The sequence below is a fragment of the Nicotiana sylvestris genome, chromosome 10 (assembly GCF_000393655.2).
Source record: "Nicotiana sylvestris chromosome 10, ASM39365v2, whole genome shotgun sequence".
Lineage (NCBI taxonomy): Eukaryota > Viridiplantae > Streptophyta > Magnoliopsida > Solanales > Solanaceae > Nicotiana > Nicotiana sylvestris.
The window spans coordinates 23,673,685-23,690,355 of record NC_091066.1 but is presented as its reverse complement, the minus strand read 5'-3'; the positions used below and the strand labels follow the sequence as shown (position 1 = coordinate 23,690,355).

Below are 16,671 nucleotides of genomic sequence, written 5' to 3'. Positions count from 1 at the left end.
TCCGTAGAAAAATATGTGACTTGGGCATATGCCCGGAATTTACTTCCGAGGTACCTAGATCGAGAAAGAAATTTTTGATGAAAATTGTAAGACTGAAATTCTAAGGATATAAAGAAATTGATTAATGTTTGATCTCGTTGGTATCGGACCCGTATTTTGTTTCCGGAGCCCGGTACATGTTTAATATAATATGTGTGATTGCATACTAATTAAATAGTTAGTAGGCATAATTTATAATTAGCTAGGCTAGGGAGCAATATAATAGCTTTGGAATAATAGGCACGAAAGATTTGGGCCAAGCCCATTTTACGTTGCTGCTAGGTTTGAAGTAGAGTAAATAAGTAAAATTGTTCTTTTAGTTCTAATAGATACGCAAATACCTAAAGAAGAGAGAAAAGGGCTTCAAGTAGTCGCCGACGCATGCGAGTAGGAAGAAAAGGCTGTAGAGGGTCTTTGGTGGAGTTGACCAGGTATATTGTTAAATTCATCCCATAACTATATTTTGGATTAAACTAAGGAGAAATAATTAAGTGAAGATACTTCAGTTATGCATGTAAAGAGTCAGCAATTTTTTTTTTAAATTAATTTTTATTTCTTGTTTTTCTTTCTTTGTTGATGTTTCATCTATCACGTTATGCCTTTAACAGACAATGTATAGTATTGTACCTTTCAATAGCAAATCAGGTATAAGTTTTTATTTATTTTATTGGAGCTCCTTTTCTGATAAGAAAGTAATTATAATAAAAGAATAAGTTAATTCTCTGAATTCATTTACAACGATGACAAGAGTTGGAACAAAGTGATCTTGGTAATATTTTATACTTGTGAGTCTTTGGGAGTATAAATAGAATTTACTAATACTAAAAAGGGAAAAAGAAAAGAAAAGAAAAGAAAACCTTATTACTATGAAAAAGCTCTTTAAGATTGTATTTTGGAATTAACTGATTTGCACATGGAATTATGTTAGAAATCTTCCCTTATTGATAGATTAGTTACATTACATATTCATGTAAATAGACTTGAATGTTTTTTTAAGTCACATATAGCTAGGAGTTTATTAACAAAACGTAAGGTCCAGTATACTTAGGGACCTTTTTAAGTTAATGAGTTTTACATATATGAGTGATTAAAGGATTAGCTGAATAGATAGTGAGCCAATTATTGAATTTTGTATGAGAAGTATGAGGTAATTCCAACTAACATATTTGACATTGCTAATTAATATTTGCATAGATTGAGGTCGTTTGGTTGGTGTTCTAGACGTTGCAAGGTTGGAGAAACTCTCTGTTAGCGAGGTAAGTGTTTGGTCTAATCTTAGCTTGAGGGATTAGGAGTCGAGTGTTGTTTGCTATTTGCTAATTGTTGAGTACGGTGTATAGGCATGGTGACGAGTATCTATACACCGGAGTCTAGCATGACCGTGAGTCTTATTTGTGTTTATTCGGATTTTGTGATACCTCTTCCTTGTTAAATTGATAAATTTCATATAGTGTGAAGAGTTTGAGGAAGAATTATGATTTGTACATTCTTGGAGCATTGGCTCGAGTATATCGTAAAGCGTGAAAGTATATGAAATGATTGAACCCCTTTGGAGAGTTGGCTCAGGTGGTAAAGTGAGATAAGAGGTAAAAAGTGAAAGAAAGAGAAAGAATTATTGAATTTCTCCCTTGCCGTTATGCTTGTTGCTTTGTTGACTATCTCCCTTGTCGGGATGCTGAGATTATTGATATTGTTCCCTTGCCGGGTTTTAACTGCTTAATTGTGCTCCCTTGCCGGGAGTTAGCTGTTTATTTGTATTCCCTTACCGGGGTTTCTGTCATTATTTGTCTACTCCCCTGCCCCTTGTTTGTGATTGTTGCTTTTGTGAGGAAGAGTGATAAAGAACGAAGTGTGATGCCGTGCATTGTTTGCTATTGTGAGGAAAGAGTGTAAAGCACGAAGGGTGATATCATGCCGCACGATGTACCATTCCGTGCCGTATTTATTGATTATATGGTGAGGAAAGAGAGTAAAAGTACGAAGGGTGATGCCGTTCATATTTCATTTATATGATTGCTTTGGTGAGGACGAGAGTAAAAGCACGAAGGGTGATGCCGTGCATTTGTTGCTTTCTGATTCTTTGTTGATATCCGAGTTATGTTGTTTCTTTCATTACTTGTTGTTATTTGATTTACTTCGAGGTTATAGATTCCCTTACCCTATTTACCTTGTGATTGTTGTTTGGGTGAGGAAGAACGTAAAGCACGAAGGGTGCTGCCGTGTATTGTTTTAGTGAGGATGAGAGTAAAAGCACGAAGGGTGATGCCGTGCAAATTGTTGACTTTTGATACTTGTTGACATTCTGGCTTTGTTATTTCTTTCTGTTATTGAGAATTTCTATTTGAAACTGTTAGCTCCCCATAGCATGCGTTCCCCCCTCTTAGCTGTTTAAATTCTGTATATTTCCTTTTATTGCATATATCTGCACAGGATGTTTTTGGTAGGTCCTGTCTAGCCTCGTCACTACTTCGCTGGGGTTAGGCCAGACACTTACCAGCACATGGGGTCGGTTGTGCTGATGCTACACTCTGTGCATCTTTTTGCACAGATCCAGGAGCAGCTTTTGGACCTCAGCAGTAGGATTTGATCGGGAGCTGACTTCAGTCCAGAGACACCAAGGTAGCCTTGCTGATGTCCGTAGGCCCGGAGTCTCTCTCTCTTTATTCAGTTTGTTATCTTTTGTACCGAAACAAATAGTTTATAATTTTCTTTCAGACGATTGTATTTAGTAAATCTTAGAAGTTTGTGAGCATTGTGACACCAATCTTGGGTAGAGAATTATGTTAAACTTTCCGCATTTCTATTTAGCTTTTATATAAGTTAAGACTTCCGCTTGAAATTTTTAATTATGTTGCCTTTATTACATGTTGATAATTATGGAAAGGAATATGTGTTGAACGGAAGGTAATTTAAGTTGGCTTGCCTAGCTCCTATTAGTAGGCGCCATCACAACCCCGAGGGTGGGAAATCTGGGTCGTGACAAGTTGGTATCAGAGCTCTAGGTTACATAGGTCTCACAACTCACGGACAAGCTCAGTAGAGTCTGAGGGATCGGTACGGAGACGTCTGTATTTATCCCGCAGAGGCTACCGAGTTAGGAAAACTTCACATTTGTTCTTTCTTGTCGTGTGGTTCTGTTTCCCCAATACTGATTGAATTTTACTCTGTTCTTTTGCAGATGGCGAGAACACGTGCTTCCTCATCTACCAGTGGCGGAGCCTCGGGTTGATTTTGAGGAGGAGGTTCCGGCCCCAGCAGTTCCGGTAGGCCCAGCTCAGGTCCCAGAGGGGTTTATCGCTACCCCAGTTCTTCAGGACGCTCTGGTCCGATTGGTGGGCCTCATGGAGAGTGTCACCCGAGCGGGTTTACTTCCAGTAGCACCAGCCACTTCTCATGCTGGAGGAGGGGCTCAGACTCCTACTACACGTACTCCGGAGCAGGTAGCTCCCCAGATCCAGACTCCAGCAGTTCAGCCAGTCGGAGTAGTTCAGCCGGGTGCCATAGCTTAGACCGGCGATGGAGCGGCTATGTCCGGCGATGCTTTGTGGAGACTGGATAGGTTCACCAAGCTCTTCACTTCTAATTTTAGCGGTGCATCTACTGAGGATCCCCAGGATTATCTGGATAGTTGTCACGAGGTTCTCAGGAACATGGGTATTGTTGAGACCAATGAGGTTGATTTTGCTACATTTCACTTGTCTGGATCCGCCAAGACTTGGTGGAGGGATTATTGTTTAGCGAGACCAGTCGGATCACCATCTTTGACTTGGGAGCAATTTACAGTGTTGTTTCTAGAGAAGTTTCTCCCCATTACTCAGAGAGAGGCCTATCGGAGGCAGTTTGAGCGCCTCCAACAGGGTTCCATGACTATTACCCAGTATGAGACCAGGTTCATCGATCTAGCTCGCCCTGCTCTTGTCATACTTCCCACCGACAGAGAGAGAGGGTGAGGAGGTTTATTGATGGTCTTATTCAGCCGATTCATCTTCAGATGGCCAAGGAGGCCGGGAGTGAGATCACCTTTCAGGAGGCGGCCAATGTGGCCCGTAGAGTTGAGATGGTTCTGTCACAGGGGGTGGTCATGGGTCAGACAAGAGACCCCGTCATTCAGGCAGATTCAGTGGCACCTCGTCTGGAGGTAGAGATTCATATGGTAGAGGTCATCCTCCTAGGCCCTTTCAGTAAGCTCTCTAGGTATCACATGGTACTTCAGGTGGTCATGGCTCTCAGACGCATTATTCGGATCAGCAGCCCTATAGCGTACTACCAGCTCCCATCAGTGCACCGCCACTTCAGAGTTTCCGAGGTGGTCATTCAGGTCGACAGGGCCAGCAGTCTCAGCAGCCGAGGGCTTGTTACACTTGTGGTGATATGGGTCACATTGCCAGGTTTTGCCCTCGAGCACCGGGTAGCTCTCAGCATCAAGGTTCTCGTGCTATGATACAGGCACCAGGTGTTCCACAACCCGCCCAGCAAGTTAGAGGTGGGGGTAGAGGTGCTAGAGGTGGAGCTCAGGCCGCCAGGAGTGGAGGCCAGCCAGCAGCAGGCCGTCCCAGAGATGTGGTTCAGGGTAGTAGGGCCCAACCCCGATGTTATGCCCTTCCAGCTAGGCCCGAGGCTGAGTCTTCAGATGCAGTCATTACAGGTACTATTCTGGTTTGTGATAGAGATGCTTCAGTGTTATTTGTTCTAGGGTCTACATACTCGTATGTGTCATCTTATTTTGCACCGCATCTGGTCATGCCTAGTGATTCGTTGAGTATTCCTGTTTATGTGTCTACACTGGTAGGTGATTCTATTGTGGTAGATCGAGTCCATCGCTCTTGTGTAGTTGTGATTGAGGGTCTTGAGACTCGTGTGGATTTGTTGCTTCTAGACATGGTCGACTTCGATGTTATATTGGGGATAGACTGGTTATCACCTTACCACGCTATCTTGGACTGTCATGCCAAGACTGTGACTTTAGCCTTGCCGGATTTGCCCCGTTTAGAGTGGAGAGGGACTCTTGGTCATTCTGCCCACAGTGTTATTTCGTATGTGAAGGCTCGGCGTATGGTCGAGAGGGGTGTTTGGCCTACTTGGCTTATGTTCATGATTTCAGTGCTGAGATTCCCTCTATTTATTCTGTGCCCGTGGTTTGTGAGTTTCCTGAGGTTTTCCCATCAGAACTGCCGGGGATGCCACCCGATAGGGATATTGATTTTTACATCGATTTAGCTCCGGGCACTCAGCCCATTTCTATTCTGCCATATCGCATGGCCCCGCCAGAGTTGAAAGAGTTGAAGGAGCAGTTGCAAGACTTGCTTGAGAAGGGTTTCATTAGACCCAGCGTATCGCCTTGGGGTGTGCCGGTTTTGTTTGTAAAGAAAAAGGATGGTTCGATGAGAATGTGCATTGATTACCGGCAATTAAACAAGGTTACAATTAAGAATAAGTATCCACTGTCGAGGATTGATGATTTGTTCAATCAGCTTCAGGGTGCCAAGGTATTCTCAAAGATTGACTTGAGATCTGGCTACCATCAGTTGAGGATTAGGGCATCCGATGTCCCTAAGACAGCATTCCGCACTCGGTACGGGCATTATGAGTTCTTGGTTATGTCATTTGGGTTGACCAATGCCCCAACATCCTTTATGGATTTGATGAACCGAGTGTTCAGGCCTTATTTGGACTCGTTCGTGATAGTCTTCATTGATGATATTTTGATATATTCCCGCAGCCAGGAGGAGCACGAGCAGCATCTTAGAGTGGTTCTTCAGACCTTGAGGGATAGTCAGTTATATGCTAAGTTCTCGAAGTGCGAGTTCTGGCTGAGCTCAGTTGCATTTATGGGTCATGTCGTATCAGCAGAGGGTATTCAGGTTGATCCAAAGAAGATTGAGGCAGTCAAGAACTGGCCTAAACCAACATCAGCCATAGAGATTCGGAGTTTCTTGGGGTTGGCAGGCTACTATTGTCGGTTCGTGGAGGGGTTCTCATTTATTGTAGCCCTAATGACCAGGTTGACCCAGAAGGGTGCCCAGTTCAGATGATCGAATGATTGTGAGGCGAGCTTTCAGAAGCTCAAGACAGCTCTGACTACGGCACCGGTATTGGTTTTGCCCACAGGTTCAGGGCCTTATACAGTCTATTGTGATGCATCCCGTATTGGACTTGGTGCAGTGTTGATGTAGGATGGCAAGGTCATTACATATGCTTCGAGACAGTTGAAGGTTCATGAGAAGAACTATCCAGTGCATGATCTGGAGTTGGCAGCTATTGTTCACGCATTGAATATTTGGAGGCACTATCTATATGGCGTGGTGTGTGAGGTGTTCACGGATCATAAGAGTCTTCAGTATTTGTTCAAGCAAAAGGAGTTGAATTTGAGGCAGAGGAGGTGGTTGGAGTTGTTGAAAGATTATGACATCACTATCCTATATCACCCGGGAAAGGCCAATATGGTGGCCGATGCCTTGAGTAGGAAGTCAGCCAGTATGGGTAGTCTTGCTTATATTCCAGTCGGTGAGAGACCGCTTGCTTTGGACGTTCAGGCTTTGGCCAATCAGTTTGTGAGGTTGGATATTTCTGAGCCTAGTAGAGTATTAGCTTGCACGATCGTTCGTTCTTCGTTATGGGAGCGTATCCGTGATCGGCAGTTTGATGATCCCCATTTGTGTGTCCTTAGAGACACGGTGCAACGTGGAGGTGCCAAGCAGGTTACCTTAGGTAAGGATGGAGTTTTGAGATTTCAGGGTCGAGTTTGTGTGCCTAATGTGGATGGGCTTCAGGAGTTGATTTTAGAGGAGGCCCATAGCTCTCGGTACTCTATTCATCCGGGCATCGTGAAGATGTATCAGGATTTGCGGCAGCATTATTGATGGCGTAGAATGAAGAAGGATATCGTTGCCTATGTGGCTCGGTGTTTGAATTGTCAGCAGGTTAAGTATGAGCACCAGCGGCCTGGTGGTTTAATTCAGAGGATTGAGCTTCCCGAGTGGAAGTGGGAGCCGATCACTATGGACTTCGATGTTGGGCTCCCGCGGACTCGGAGGAAGTTCGACGCAGTTTGGGTCATTATTGATAGGCTGACCAAGTCAACATATTTCATTCCTGTGGCAGTCTCCTATTCATCCGAGAGGTTAGCTGAGATCTACACCCGGGAGATTGTTCGCCTTCATGGAGTGCCGGTATCTATCATTTCGGACCGAGGTATGCAGTTTACCTCACGTTTCTGGAAAGCAGTTCAGCGAGAGTTAGGCACCCAGGTTGAGTTGAGCACAACATTTCATCCTCAGACGGACGGGCAGTCCGAGCAGACTATTCAGATATTGGAGGATATGCTCTGAGCTTGTGTTATTGACTTTGGAGGTTCGTGGGATCAGTTTTTGCCTTTAGCAGAGTTCGCCTACAACAACAGCTACCAGTCGAGTATCCAGATGGCTCCTTACGAGGCTTTGTATGGTAGGCGATGTTGAACTCCGGTTGGATGGTTTGATCCAGGGGAGGCTCGGTTGTTGGGTACGGATCTGGTTCAGGAGGCCTTGGATAAGGTCAGGATCATTCAGGATAGGCTTCGTACAACTCAGTCCAGGAAAAAGAGCTATGCAGATCGTAAGGTTCGAGATGTGACTTTCATGGTAGGTGAGCGGGTATTACTCCGAGTGTCGCCTATGAAGGGCGTGATGATATTTGGGAAGAAGGGAAAGCTTAGCCCTAGGTTCATTGGTCCGTTTGAGATTCTTGATCGAGTGGGAGAGGTGGCTTATAGACTTGCATTATCGCCGAGCTTATCAGCCGTGCATCCAGTTTTTCATGTGTCCATGCTTCGGAGGTATCACGGCGACCCAGCCCACGTGTTAGATTTCAGCATTGTCCAGTTGGACAAGGACTTATCTTATGAGGAGAAGCCGGTAGCTATTCTAGACCGGCAGGTTCTCCAGTTGAGGTCGAAGAGTTTTACTTCGGTTCGTGTTCAGTGGAGAGGTCAGCCTCCTGAGGCATCGACCTGGGAGTCCGAGTCCGATATGCGGGACCGTTATTCTCACCTTTTCCCTGACTTAGGTACTTCCTTCTTATGTCCGTTCGAGGACGAACGGTTGTTTTAGAGGTAGAGAATGTGACGACCCAAAGGGTCATCACCTGTATTCTTATCCATTTTGTGCTTTTGAGGCCTTGAAAACCTCATTTAGAGTCGCCTCGATTTGTGTGCGTAGTTCGGGTGTATAGCCGGAAAACTTAAATATGAAATTTTGTGAAGAATGCTAAGTTTTGATGTTAAAATGAATAAGTTTGACTTTGGTCAACATTTTGGGCAAACCGACCCGGACCTGTGATTCGACGGTCCCGGAGGGTCCGTAGGAAAATATGGGACTTGGGCATATGCCCGGAATTTACTTCCGAGGTCCCTAGCTCGAGAAAGAAATTTTTGATGAAAATTGTAAGACTGAAATTCTAAGGATTTAAAGAAATTGATTAATGTTTGATCTCGTTGGTATCGGGCCCGTATTTTGGTTCGGAGTGCAGTACAGGTTTAATATAATATGTGAGATTGCATACTAATTAAATAGTTAGTAGGCATAATTTATAATTACCTAGGCTAGGGAGCAATATAATAGCTTTGGAATAATAGGCACGAAAGATTTGGGCCAAGCCCATTTTACGTTGCTGCTAGGTTTGAAGTAGAGTAAATAAGTAAAATTGTTCTTTTAGTTCTAATAGATATGCAAATACCTACAGAAGAGAGAAAAGGGCTTCAAGTAGTCGCCGACGCATGCGAGTAGGAAGAAAAGGCTGTAGAGGGTCTTTGGTGGAGTTGACCAGGTATATTGTTTAATTCATCCCATAACTATATTTTGGATTAAACTAAGAAGAAATAATTAAGTGAAGATGCTTCAGTTATGCATGTAAAGAGTCAGCAATTTTTTTTAAAATTTATTTTTATTTCTTGTTTTTCCTTCTTTGTTGATGTTTCATCTATCACGTTATGCCTTTAACAGACAATGTATAGTATTGTACCTTTCAATAGTAAATCAGGTATAAGTTTTTATTTATTTTATTGGAGCTCCTTTTCTGATAAGAAAGTAATTATAATAAAAGAATAAGTTAATTCTCTGAATTCATTTACAACGATGACAAGAGTTGGAACAAAGAGATCTTGGTAATATTTTATACTTGTGAGTCTTTGAGAGTATAAATAGAATTTACTAATACTAAAAAGGGAAAAAAAGAAAAGAAAAAAAAAACCTTATTACTATGAAAAATCACTTTAAGATTGTATTTTGGAATTAACTGATTCGCACATGGAATTGTGTTAGAAATCTTCCCTTATTGATAGATTAGTTACATTACATATTCATGTAAATAGACTTGAATGTTTTTTTAAGTCACGTATAGCTAGGAGTTTATTAACAAAACGTAAGGTCCAGTATACTTAGGGACTTTTTTAAGTTAATGAGTTTTACATATATGAGTGATTAAAGGATTAGCTGAATAGATAGTGAGCCAATTATTGAATTTTGTACGAGAAGTATGAGGTAATTCCAACTAACATATTTGACATTGCTAATTAATATTTGCATAGATTGAGGTCGTTTGGTTGGTGTTCTAGACGTTGCAAGGTTGGAGAAACTCTCTGTTAGCGAGGTAAGTGTTTGGTCTAACCTTAGCTTGAGGGATTAGGAGTCGAGTCCTATTTGATATGTGATAATTGTTGAGTACGACGTATAGGCATGGTGACGAGTATCTATACACCGGAGTCTAGCATGACTGTGAGTCTTATTTGTGTTTATTCGGATTTTGTGATAACTCTTCCTTGTTAAATTGATAAATTTCATATAGTGTGAAGAGTTTGAGGAAGAATTATGATTTGTACATTCTTGGAGCATTGGCTCGAGTATATCGTAAAGCGTGAAAGTATATGAAATGATTGAACCCCTTTGGAGCGTTGGCTGAGGTGGTAAAGTGAGATAAGAGGTAAAAAGTGAAAGAAAGAGAAAGAATTATTGAATTTCTCCCTTGTCGGGATGCTTGTTGCTTTGTTGACTATCTCCCTTGTCGGGATGCTGAGATTATTGATATTGTTCCCTTGCCGGGTTTTAACTGCTTAATTGTGCTCCCTTGCCGGGAGTTAGCTGTTTATTTGTATTCCTTTGCCGGGGTTTCTATCATTATTTGTCTACTCCCCTGCCCCTTGTTTGTGATTGTTGCTTGGGTGAGGAAGAGTGATAAAGCACGAAGGGTGATGTCGTGCATTGTTTGCTATTGTGAGGAAAGAATATAAAGCACGAAGGGTGATGCCGTGCCGCACGATATACCATTCCATGCCGATTTTATTGATTATATGGTGAGGAAAGAGAGTAAAAGCACGAAGGGTGATGTCGTGCATATTTCATTTATATGATTGCTTTGGTGAGGACGAGAGTAAAAGCACGAAGGGTGATGCCGTGCATTTGTTGCTTTCTGATTCTTTGTTGATATCCGAGTTATGTTGTTTCTTTCATTACTTGTTGTTATTTGATTTACTTCGAGGTTATGGATTCCCTTACCCTATTTGCCTTGTGATTGTTGTTTGGGTGAGGAAGAGCGTAAAGCACGAAGGGTGATGCCGTGTATTGTTTTGGTAAGGACGAGAGTAAAAGCACGAAAGGTGATGCCATGCAAATTGTTGACTTTTGATACTTGTTGACATTCTGACTTTGTTATTTCTTTCGGTTATTGAGGATTTCTATTTGAAACTGTTAGCTCCCCATAGCATGCTTTCCCCCCCTCTTAGCTGTTTAAATTTTGTATATTTTCTTTTATTGCATATATCTGCACAAGTTGTTTTTGGTAGGTCCTGTCTAGCCTCGTCACTACTTCGCCGGGGTTAGGCCAGACACTTACCAGCACATGGGGTCGGTTGTGCTGATGCTACACTCTGTGCATCGTTTTGAACAGTTACAGGAGCAGCTTTTGGACCTCAGCAGTAGGATTTGATCGGGAGCTGACTTCTGTCCAGAGACACCGAGGTAGCCTTGCTGACGTCCGCAGGCCCGGAGTCTCTCTCTCTTTATTCAGTTTGTTATCTTTTGTACCGAAACAAACAGTTTATAATTTTCTTTCAGACGATTGTATTTAGTAAATCTTAGAAGTTCGTGAGCATTGTGACACCAATCTTGGGTAGAGAATTATGTTAAACTTTTTGCATTTCTATTCAGCTTTTATATAAGTTAAGACTTTCTCTTGAAATTTTTAATTATGTTGCCTTTATTACATGTTGATAATTATGGAAAGGAATATGTGTTGAACGGAAGGTAATTTAAGTTGGCTTGCCTAGCTCCTCTTAGTAGGCGCCATCACAACCCCGAGGGTGGGAAATCCGGGTCGTGACAGTATTGAAACGGTTTTACATGGATGGAGCACATCCAGTAAGTACTCCGATGGTTGTTCGATCACTTGATGTGAATAAGGATCCATTCCGGCCTCAAGAAGAGAATGAAGAGCTACTTGGTCCTGAAGTACCATATCTTAGTGCAATTGGTACACTAATATATCTTGCTAATACTACAAGCCCTGACATAACTTTTTCAGTTAATGTCTTAGCAAGATATAGCTCTGCTCCTACAAGGAGACGTTGGAATGGAATCAAACACATATTGCAGTATCTAAAAGGGACTACCGATATGGGCTTATTTTATGGCAACAATTGCAGTCCCGATCTGGTTGGTTATGTTGATGCTGGGTATTTATCTAACCCACACAAGGCTCGGTCTCAAACATGTTATGTATTTACCTGTGGAGGCACTGCCATATCTTGGCGATCGACTAAGCAATCAATTGTGGCTACTTCATCTAATCATGCTGAGATAATTGCTATTCATGAAGCAAGTCGAGAGTGTGTGTGGTTGAGGTCTATAATACATCTTATTCGAGACAAATGTGGTTTGAAATGTGACAAGTTGCCCACAATTTTGTATGAAGATAATGCAGCATGCATAGCTCAATTGAAGGGAGGATTCATAAAAGGAGATAGAACAAAGCACATTTCGCCAAAGTTATTTTTCATACATGATCTTCAAAAGAATGGTGATATCAATGTGCAACAGATTCGTTCAAGTGATAATATGGCTGATTTGTTCACAAAATCTCTACCAATGTCAACCTTCAAGAAGCTAGTGTACAAAATCGGGATGCGAAAGCTTAAGGATGTGAAATGATGCTCTCATCAGGGGGAGTTTAATGCGTGGTGCACTCTTTTTCCCTTACAAGGTTTTGTCCCACTGGGTTTTTCTTGTAAGGTTTTTAACGAGGCAACCAAAAGGCGTATTATTAAACATATGTACTCTTTTTCCTTTTCTAGAATTTTTTTCCCATTGGGTTTTATTTTAGTTAAGGTTTTAATGAGGCACATTACTTATCGAGTAGACATTCAAGGGGGGAGTGTTATGAATTCTATTTAGAGTGAATGTCTATCTTGTAGAGAGTTTTACTTTGTGGCTAAGTCATTTTTCCCCTATAAATAGAGGGGTCTTACCCCATTGTAAATCATCCCAAAATTCAATAAGAATTTCCTCTCTCTCTCTCTTTCTCTGCAATATTGTTCTTCTACTTTTATTATTTTATAACATTTATCTTATTTTCTACATTATTATATTGTACTTTTTTTTGTGTAGGCTAAGCCTAAAGCTGCTGAATAGAGAAACAAGACGATTAGAAATTATGATAAACTAATTGAGCTATATGAAAGGGATAAAGCTACTGGAAAGCAAGCTGAGACTGGAGCAGATATGGTAAAAGGGGTGCTCGTAATAATTTGAGAAAATCAAGTGATAGTTCATTAACTATTGATGAGGTAGATGAATTAATTTCCATAAATGCTGCCTCTTTGGAAAATATCGAGGAACATGGATAACATGAGCAATATCAATCAACTCAAGAAGCACGTAAATCGAATGCATATTTAGAGGTACCGACTTCTAGCAGGAATAAAAAATCTAAACATGATCATCTGGAAGGCATGGCTGATATGTTGAGAGGTGGGATGAATAATTTGGCTAATGCAATTAATCGCCTTTCAACTATGCCACCTATTCCTGAGAGTGAGATATGACAAATGGTACAAGTGTTGAATTTAGAGCCTAGTATGCACATGAAAGCTTATACATTTCTTTGCAAACATGCAGACTGGTGCCACACACTGATTGGATGTCCATTGGAAGACCGCAAATTTCTTTTACTGACCTTGATGTCATCATCTGGCAATTGAGTTAGACTAAATATTTTTTGTGCTTTAGCTATTGAGGATTTTATTGACTTTGGCTAGATCGATATGAATTTTATATGTCATGTTGCTAGAAATTTTATTATATTATGCAGTTTAAGTTATGGATTATTTGCTACATTAAAGGTCAGGAACTCAAGGTCCGTTGTCTATATTGTTTTGATGGGGCTGTGAATTTTTTGTTTGTTTGTGTGAAATCGATTTGGGGTTTTCGCTATTACAGTAGAATGATGATTCCTTGTGAGGAAGATGCGGAGGTCAAATGAATAAATTATTTTTATAATAATTCTTAATAAGCATTGTATTTAAAATAATTGAGGGTATTTTAGTAAACTTAGCAGTACAATACAGTACAATACAGTCAAACCAAATAATAAAGACGTTATTTAACAACAACAAACGATACAGTCTATCCAAACGTTGTATCCATCAAAATGATACAATACAGTACAATACAATACAATATAATACATTATAAAATGATGAGAAACAATGATCCAAACACAGTGTTAGATAACTGCCAGCAGATATTCTCTCTTATCTTTAATCACCTTGTATTTCGAATTACTATTAGTATGATCTATTGTATATCTTCAAATTCAAATCTAGAGAGATTATAGTACTTGTATAACTGAATCATTACATAACTAATAATATATTTAAAGGAAGTAAAGCTAACAGAGAATATGCATATTGGACTTTCTTTCATCTTTTTTTTACTTCCTTAAACAAATTAACTATGCATTTTCCTTAATTTAAATACTCTTCATGATATAGTGGAATTAATATGTATTTGCAGCATCACTTTAATAGATGACATATGTTGTAATGAAGCTCAGCGAGCTATGGTAACTCCATTGGAGTCAGACCTCGGAAGCTTCGAGAAAAAGAAGAAGGAGAAATAGAGAAAATAAAATCTAGGAAAATATCTGTATGTTTTTATTTCTCCACTTAGTTCTGTATTTATATTTACAAGTGAAATGCATGTAAAAATGAGAAAGACAAATACTACACTTAAAATGAAAGAATAAAGAATAAAAGAACTAGGTCGGGTCACAGTATTGGGCCAACTGTGTGTGTAGTAGACTGGGCTCTAACACCCCCCTTCAATTTTGAGGGTGATGAAACACCAAGCTTGCCAAGAATACCATAATGCAGCTGGCTGGGCAATGCTTTAGTCATAATATCTGCCAGTTGTCCTGAAGAAGAAACAAAGTGCAAAGTGAGAAGACCAGCCGTGATGCACTCCCTTACATAGTGACAATTAATCTCGATGTGTTTGGTGCGCTCATGAAAAATAGGGTTCCTGAAAATGTGGAGGGCAACTTGACTGTCACAATAAATAGGAACAGAATATGAAATAACCAAGCCAAGGTCACCCAAAAGCCTGACCAACCAAGCAACCTCTGCTGCCAGCTTCCTCAATGCTCTGTATTCAGCTTCAGCTGAAGACAAGGAGATGGTAGACTGTTTCTTACTCTTCCAGGAAACAGGGCTTCCACCAAGAGATATGTAAAACCCACTAACAGACTTGTGAGAGATTGCACAAGATCCCCAATCAGAGTCAGAAAACCCCACAAGAGAGAAGTCATCAGAACTAGAGAGCAGTATAGCTTGAGCAGGATCATTTAGAAGATATCTCAGGACATGGATAGCTGCCATCATGTGGGGAACTTGGGGCTGCTGAAGGAACTGGCTGAGGTGTTGAACAGAGAATGAAATGTCAGGTTTTGTATGTTGGAGGAAATTCAATTTCCCAATTAATCTTCTGTATACACTAGGATCAGAAATAGGGGCACCCATGTCCACAGTAAGCTTAAGAGAAGAATCCAAAGGAGTGGAAACAGGGGAGAAATGATGAAAGTTGAATTCCTGAAGAAGATCAGTGGTGTATTTTTGTTGATTCATTAAGTAACCTTGGGGATGCTGAGAAATCTCCAAACCTAGGAAGTAGTGCACCAAACCTAGATCCTTGATTTTAAATTGAGAATCTAGGAATTGTTTTAAAGAGTCAAGTTCAGAAAGGGCATCACCAGCTAACAATATGTCGTCAACATAAACAACCAATACCACTAGAGAATCAGAAGAAGACTTTGTGAAGAGGGAATAGTCATTGAGACTAGAAATGTAGCCTCTGGAATGCAGAGCTTCAGACAATTTAGAAAACTATTGCCTAGAAGCCTGCCTGAGACCATATAAAGACTTCTTGAGTCTACAAACCAAAGGAGGAGATACAGAAGTAGAGGAGACATCCATCCCAGGTGGAATCTTCATATAGACTTCCTCATGAAGATCACCATGGAGAAAAGCATTGTTCACATCTAATTGAAAAACAATCCAACCTCTTTTCACAGCTAAGGTTAGGAGACACTTGATAGTTGCCAGCTTGACAACAGGTGAAAAAGTCTCAGTGAAGTCAATACCTTCCCTCTGAGTGTCCCCCCTTATAACAAGCCTTGCTTTGTACCTCTCAATTGAACCATCTGCCCTTTGTTTGATCTTGTAAACCCACTTGCAAGGGATGGCCTTTTTGTGAGGAGGAAGGGGAACAATGTCCCAAGTTTGATTGGACTCAAGGGCCTGAAATTCTTTTAGCATTGCCTCTTGCCAAGCAGGATAAGAAGCTGCCTGTTGGTAATGTTGAGGTTCATGCACATGTAGCTCAATGTGGGATACCTTAGATATTGCAGCACCAGGAGTAAGAGGAAGGACAGAATTACAGACATAGTCTTGAAGATAAGATGGTTGAGTGATTGTTCTGGAGGATTTTCTTAAGGCAGGGGCAGGTGGTGGAAGTGGAGAAGGCTGAAGCACACAAGGAGTTGGGATAGAATAAGAGGTAGAAGGAGAGGGAAGATGTGAGGCAGAGGGTGTAGCTGGAATATTTGGTTCATCAATGGGAAGAGAAGAGACATCAGATGTTGCAGGCATTTCTGTTGTAGCAGTAGGAGCAGAGGTAGGAAAAGTATCAATATCTACAAAAGATGGAAAAATGGAGGGAGGAGTGGCAGAAGGCGTTGCTGAACTATAAGGAAAGATGTGTTCATGGAAGACTACATCTCTAAAGTAAAAAATGGAAGAGTTTGAGAGGTTCATGAGTTTGTAACCCTTCTTGGCGCAGGGATACCCTAAGAAAAGACTATGTATAGCTCTAGATTGGAACTTATCCCTTCCAAATTTGGGAGAAGTTGCAAAGCATAGACAACCAAAAGACTTTAAATGAGAGTAAGAAGGTGGATTTCCATGTAGTTTTTCATAAGGAGAGATGTTGTTTAAGGTAGTCAGAGGCATTCTATTTATCAGGTAGGTAACAGTTAGTACACAATCACCCCAGAATTTAGGAGGTAGTTTAGATTGAAAGAGGAGAGCTCTAGAAACTTCCAATAGGTGTT

The 16,671-nt window shown here is 41.0% G+C and overlaps 1 long non-coding RNA gene across 2 annotated transcripts; it reads left to right on the top strand.

Moving 5' to 3' along the window:
- The first annotated feature begins 379 nt into the window (after nt 1-379).
- Nucleotides 380-11,205, top strand: LOC104231902 (uncharacterized). Of its 2 annotated transcripts, XR_011402647.1 has the most exons (5): nt 380-470; nt 1,234-1,295; nt 2,588-2,658; nt 3,218-4,684; nt 10,957-11,205. It is a non-coding gene; the product is annotated as an uncharacterized lncRNA (long non-coding RNA). The 2 variants fall into 2 exon arrangements; XR_011402646.1 differs by lacking the exons at nt 3,218-4,684; nt 10,957-11,205 and having other exon boundaries at nt 2,588-2,862.
- Nucleotides 11,206-16,671: the final 5,466 nt, after the last annotated feature.